The following is a 6,036-nucleotide window of genomic DNA, read 5'->3' on the forward strand; positions in this document are numbered from 1 at the left end:
GCGCGTCGGCGCCTCCATCCGCGCGAAGCCGCTCTGCCGCGCGATTAAAATCGTCTTTGCGATGTAAATTGTTTCATTTACCGCCACAAGTCTGTCAGAAAACGACGCCGGACGCTGCGTAATGTCATTTACCCCCCCCCCCCCCCCCCCACACACACACACACACACACACAGAGTCATACGTTCCCGCACTGCCCCTCGGAAACCACGCATACATAATTTATTTGTGGTATCGAAATTCCTTTTATTCCAATAAAATGGACTCTCTGGGGACACGGGTTAGTGAGGCCCGTTTTTCATTCGTCTCCCAGTGGCCGTTTGCTGGAGTACTGCGGAGGGAGCTGCTCGGAGAAGGGGGATCTTCTCCATGAAGAGAGAGAGCTTGTGTGTGTGTGTGTGTGTGTGTGTGTGTGTGTGTGTGCGTGCGCGCGCGCGCGCGCCCGCGGAGGTGTGACAGTCCTCTCGCCTCTTTTTTTCTTTTTTTTTTTTTTTTTATATTTATCCTTTCCTGTAAGTGGCTCGTTTTTCTCCTCACTCTAATAATTATTTAGGGGCTAACTTTGAGGAGGGCCCATGCTGGTGTGAGGCCTTGGAGAGCCGGTGGCACGTGCCTGTTCTTTGTGTGTGTGTGTGTGTGTGTGTGTGTGTGTGAGTGAGTGTGTATGTGGCTATGGTGCTGTCCACCCGGAGCAGCCCTAGCTCTCCCCACCCCCCCACCAGCATCACTTCCGTCACAAAAGTGCGGCTCCGTCTAGGTGTGTGTCCACACACTGCAGGTAAGAGCGCAGCCCTGACATATGCCAGCGAGGAGCTGCACAGCCCGACTTGCTCGTTTCTCTGTCAGGTGGTTTGCTCGCCTAATAAATATGGTTTTGTTGTAGGGCCTACAGTAATATCCATAAAACCCCCGGCAGCAGGACTTCGCCAACGCTGGAGGAATCGCGCCGGCAAACTGGTTGTGTGGCCTGCGTGCCAAGTGTATGTTCGGTCGAGATGTGATTCGAAAGGGGGAGGCAAAGCGGGAGAGCTCAAAACGAAATATGTAAGTCCCGGGGGGGGGATTAAAGTGAGTCTTAGAGAGTTAGAGAGGGAGATAAAGAGAGAACAAGTGGTGTGCATCTGAACCATTTAGATAAACAAGGTCTCTCAGAAATGTAAATGTTACATGTGCGTTGATAATGAAATGCACATGTGGTGTGATTTTGCTTTCTATTATTGTTATTACACCCCGTGGTTCCTTTTAAGCTCGGAAATGTTTAATTCCAGCTTGCGCCGTCAACGAAATCCTGCTGGGTGATCCCAGCAAAGGCTCTTTGCCGCCACTTTGACATCTTCGCGGTAACTTTGTTTCCCGCTCACCATACTGGAGGGTAATGGACGCCCTCTTGTGGTGAGGCTTTGTGCTCTTGGGTCACAGGTGGTGGTGGTTGGGGGGGGGGGGTGTCAGGGTTGCATTTCATCACAGTTTTGCATTTGGCTTCATCGTTGGTGCGTTGTTTTTGCGTTTATTGCTGTGCAGGCGGAACTTTAATTTACCGAACCGCTGTGCAGCCTGGCGGCGTCCTAATGAGGAGAGTCACCTGTCAGGTGTGCGCAGCAGCGGCGGAAGTTCGCGATGGTTCTGGTTTCGATTGGCCGGGGGGTCGCAGCAGTGGCAGATGTAAAATTGATGGAGCATCCTGGTTGTCAGAAGATTTTCTACCTTATTATTTGTTTTATGGCTAAACATGCACATTTATTTATTTAGCAGACGCTTCTTTCCAATGAACTCTGTGTAGTACTACTTACAATGGGTCACTCATCCATACATCAGTGGGACACACTCTCTCTCTGTCACTCCCACTATAGGTGAACCTGAACAACCTGTCTTTGGACTCTAGGAGGAAACCAGAGCACCCAGAGGAAACCCACACAGACAACATGCAAACTCCACATGGACTGAGCAGGAATCAAACCCATGTCCTCTTACACCACCCAGGTGCTGTGAGACAGCAGCGCTACTTGTTGTGCCAACGTGCCACCCATAGACTGTTTGTTTATTCAGAAACACTTTGTTCCATTGCAGATCTGCCGCTGTTACTGTTCATTGCTACCCAGCTCCCAGTGCATGATGTTCTAAAAGTGATTAAGAAGAAGGCAGTGGATGGGAGCATCTCAGAGGAGGGTTTTGTGAAGAGCTAAATGGAGCTGACCATGTCTTTTTGCTCACTGTCACCCGTGACAGCTGAGACTGCCTTGTTTTGACGGAGGTGTTTAAGTTCACAGGTCAATACCTCCATTGAGCTGGAGGCTAGAGATATAAGAGTGTATCTGCAGACCTCAATGGGGTTTTTACCGCATGTGATTTATTGAGAACCATCACAGATAAATACTATCAAGGAGGACGTGCTCCAGTTCTCCAGATGCATGAAGTTAAGCCTTAAGGGTTGTCATGTAAAAAAGCATGGTGCTCGATGGCTTACAATGACATCTTCAGGCCTTTTTAGGAGTAATGTCTAATAAATGGACCATGGCTATTGAGTCAGTAATACTTTTTCACTTGACTCCAACAATGAATTACTGACCTTTGGTCACCTTTGTAGAAGAAACAAATAAAACATTTGTATTCTCTTAAACTGTGCCTACCAGGCTTAATTCATTCTGTTTTCCTTTTCTTTTTTTTTTTTTTTGCTTGTGCTGTTGTGGTCCTTTCGTTGGGCCCTCGTCACAAGTACAGGTTCAGTCATCCCCGCAGCTCTTTCTCTTTGCCTCTCTGTGGAGGAGATCCTTCATTCTGTCCGACTCTTTCACCCGGGAGTCAATGCAATCATGCCAGTCTCCGCACCTCTCCCGGCCCGGTGTTGCGTACTCCCGCTCCCCCGTCCTCCCATTTTCCTGTCACAGCCGTTTCCTTCCTTCTTTGTTGAGTCTGTGGCTTACATTGTGCGCCCCAATGCGTTATTTAACCCATCTTGCTCCGCAAAAAATTGGATTGATTGATTGGTGCTTTTCCGGCCTCTGAAAATCCCCAATTGTCTCTTAGTCCTTCCTCCCTCCCTCCTCCGTGTCTGTCTCCCAGTGCAATCGCACAGTACTAAATTGCCCAGTGAATCTGGACATCTGTTCAGTTCAGATTGCTTACTTGACGTGAATTATACTTTTGAAAGTGTTTATATTGCTTGCAAAGTGTACATGCAGGCAGCCAGGTAATGACATTGTTATTATGCGGCGGTTAACTCACAGGACTGGGTGCAAGTTAACCGTTTCATTGCCACCGACCAATTTCTTTTCTTGTCTTTTATTTTTGGATTTACCATCGCTGCCACGATAGTAATTAATATAAAGTCAATAACCGTCCTCTGCTGGGATCTGATTATGTTATTTTGGTGCATGGATCTGATTCTCTGCCGAATGGTCTGCGTGTCCCTCAGGCCATGGCAGGCACTAATATACTGAGCAACTAGAATGCCTGTCTGTTCCCCTTGCCTCCTACCAGTATGATTTGTAGTCATTCAGTTTCCCTAATTTTTGCCTAAACGGTAATGGCCAATAATTTCCTCTAAAGCTGATTCTTGATCAGACTCTCACAATGCCTTGTTCATGTCTCTGACAGCGAGACAATCCTAAGAAAGCGCAAGGCTCTTCAAGAGCCTGATTAGCATCCTGGCATAGTGAGCATTTTGCTGCCATTGTCCACAAACTGCACACATATTTTTGCTTTTTTAATCATTTTGTTTACCCTTATCTGTGACCAAGTATCAGTACTAATTCAGGTCCATCTTTTCCTTGTTTCAGCAACGGTTTCCAGATCCAGAACCTTTGTACTCCCCTTTATACCTGTGAGAGATCTGAACAAATTCTGCTCGAAGAGTTTCTCTTGGATGGCTGCCCCATTAGGTGTAGTGCATTGGCTGACTAGATCTCATACCTCACTGCCACACTTCACAGTGCACCGGATGATCCTATTAAAAGGTTTGGATCTGGCTGTAATTGCTATATTGATCATGCAATCCGCTTGCATTTTGGAATCGAAGGTCACGCCAAGCGATTCCTCCATCATTACATTCCAAGCTGGCAGGAAGATCACATCGCTCCACCTCGTTCATCTTAAGTATCTCAGTCTGCACCGAGGTGTTCTACCTCAAGGGGAGGCGCTCATTTGTCTTTGTCGCTCCCGTGTCCTTCAGCGCTCAAAAACAGAAGCCGAGCATGAGGCACAGACAGCATTTCTCGGGTTTGTTTTATCAGGCTAATTAGTTTCTACTAAAACAGTGGTCAACACTGGAAATCTGTGCGATACACTGGAATAAAATTTGCCTTTTGCAAAACAATATAATCCTCATTAATGCATCCCACAATTCATCTATTTTATTCTGTCCATCATCCAACATGGCCCTCAACATCCACCCACAAATATACCATCAGAGGAGTCATTCAGCCCACTCAATCAAGATGAAAAGATTAATGTTACTCAGAGATGAAGGATACGTCATTTAATTGTGGTTTTCTCTGCAGTTCTGCATGCCCCAAGTAGTAGCTGAACCCAGCGACCAGGGAAAGCCCAACGGATCCAAAGGGCAGGAAAGAAACGCCAAGAGCAGATTTTGAAAGCATTCCAGCAACAGGGGCACTCGTGTTTGATCAAGTAGACAAGCTCTAGGTTTCCGTGGGTTGCCAACCTATCCTCTTCATAGTATTATTTTTTTTGGAGATGGTCCTGTACAGTGACCTCACTCTCTTTTCTAATAAAATCATAGCAAGTTAGGTGCTAGACAGGCAAAGAACACAATTTCCCTTAGTGAAGGTCTGTCGCACAGCGGTGAAGTAAATTTAAAAGACATCTTACAAATAGTTGTGGGTTTTGGATATGCACACAAAGGGAATCTCGGTTTCTGCTGGGTCAGAAACATAAAAGTATTGCTTTTTGGTCATAAATGCATGAATGTAAAGGGTCCCTTATGTAAAAAAAAAAATTTCACATGTGCTCTGTAAATATTTGAAGATAGTGCATATAAAAACAGTTGTCCCAAAAGTGAAACAGCAGGCAGATTAAAATAAAATTGTCATTGAATACACTGTGTTGCTTGTTGATCACCTGACAGTAGTGTTATGATGTTGTTTGTTCCATAAATACATAACAAATGCAAATGCATAGTAGCATGAGCACCATGCTCTCCCAAGACCCAAGTTAAAGTCCCACCTCCCGCTGCAGTACCTTTGAAAAAGGTCCTGTAAAAACTATGCAGCGAGGGTAGGTCACTCTAAATAGTTTAAGATTGTCAGTCGTTTTGCAGAAAAGCATCAGTTCAATATGTTCCAAAAAAAGCTGTTTTGAGCAGAATGTTGCAGTTGCCAGTTATGCTACAGGGCGAAAACCTCAAATCGTTCTTTCTTGTTTTTTACGTTCCCCGAGTTCAGACCATTTTCCCTCCAGAAGCTGCACAAAATGAACCTGAAACTGGACAATAAATGTAGAACCTGGCCCTTCTCACTGTGCTCATAATTACCTTTGGCCAACATAAATTTAGCCATTTTTTTTTCTTGCTGGCTCTTACAGGCACCTCGTCTTCCACTGCATTTCAGCTGTGCCAGTAGTTATTTCCCAAAGTAGCATACCTCAGTTTCGGCATCCGTCCAGTTTTAACGTGAATAGTGGCATCCCCACAAATTGAAATCAAACACACCCTTTGAGGCGGGACTACTGCCTTGCTTTCTCATTTTCATCCATTTTTCTGTTGGCTGGCGATACCTTAGTACAGCGCCAGCTGATGATGCCAGTCAGCTGTGCTGCATGCAAACAGACGTGGAAAAACTTTATTTGACCAAAAATAAAAATCCAACCCAAGCCTTGTCAGCCAGGATGCACGTTGAGCATCAAAACTGTAGATAATCACGCAGATATATGTCCCAGTTCTGAATCAGATCTATATGTGGATGTAGCAGAAAATTGGGCCACGTGGAAATGGTACGTGTAGCCTCGCAGTCCGTCTTTGCCGCGTATTGTTACGTTGAGGTGTTCTGTTTATTTACGCTTTCTTCAGCTGGTGGTTTAACCTG

Source organism: Scleropages formosus, chromosome 4 (genome assembly GCF_900964775.1).
Source record: "Scleropages formosus chromosome 4, fSclFor1.1, whole genome shotgun sequence".
Lineage (NCBI taxonomy): Eukaryota > Metazoa > Chordata > Actinopteri > Osteoglossiformes > Osteoglossidae > Scleropages > Scleropages formosus.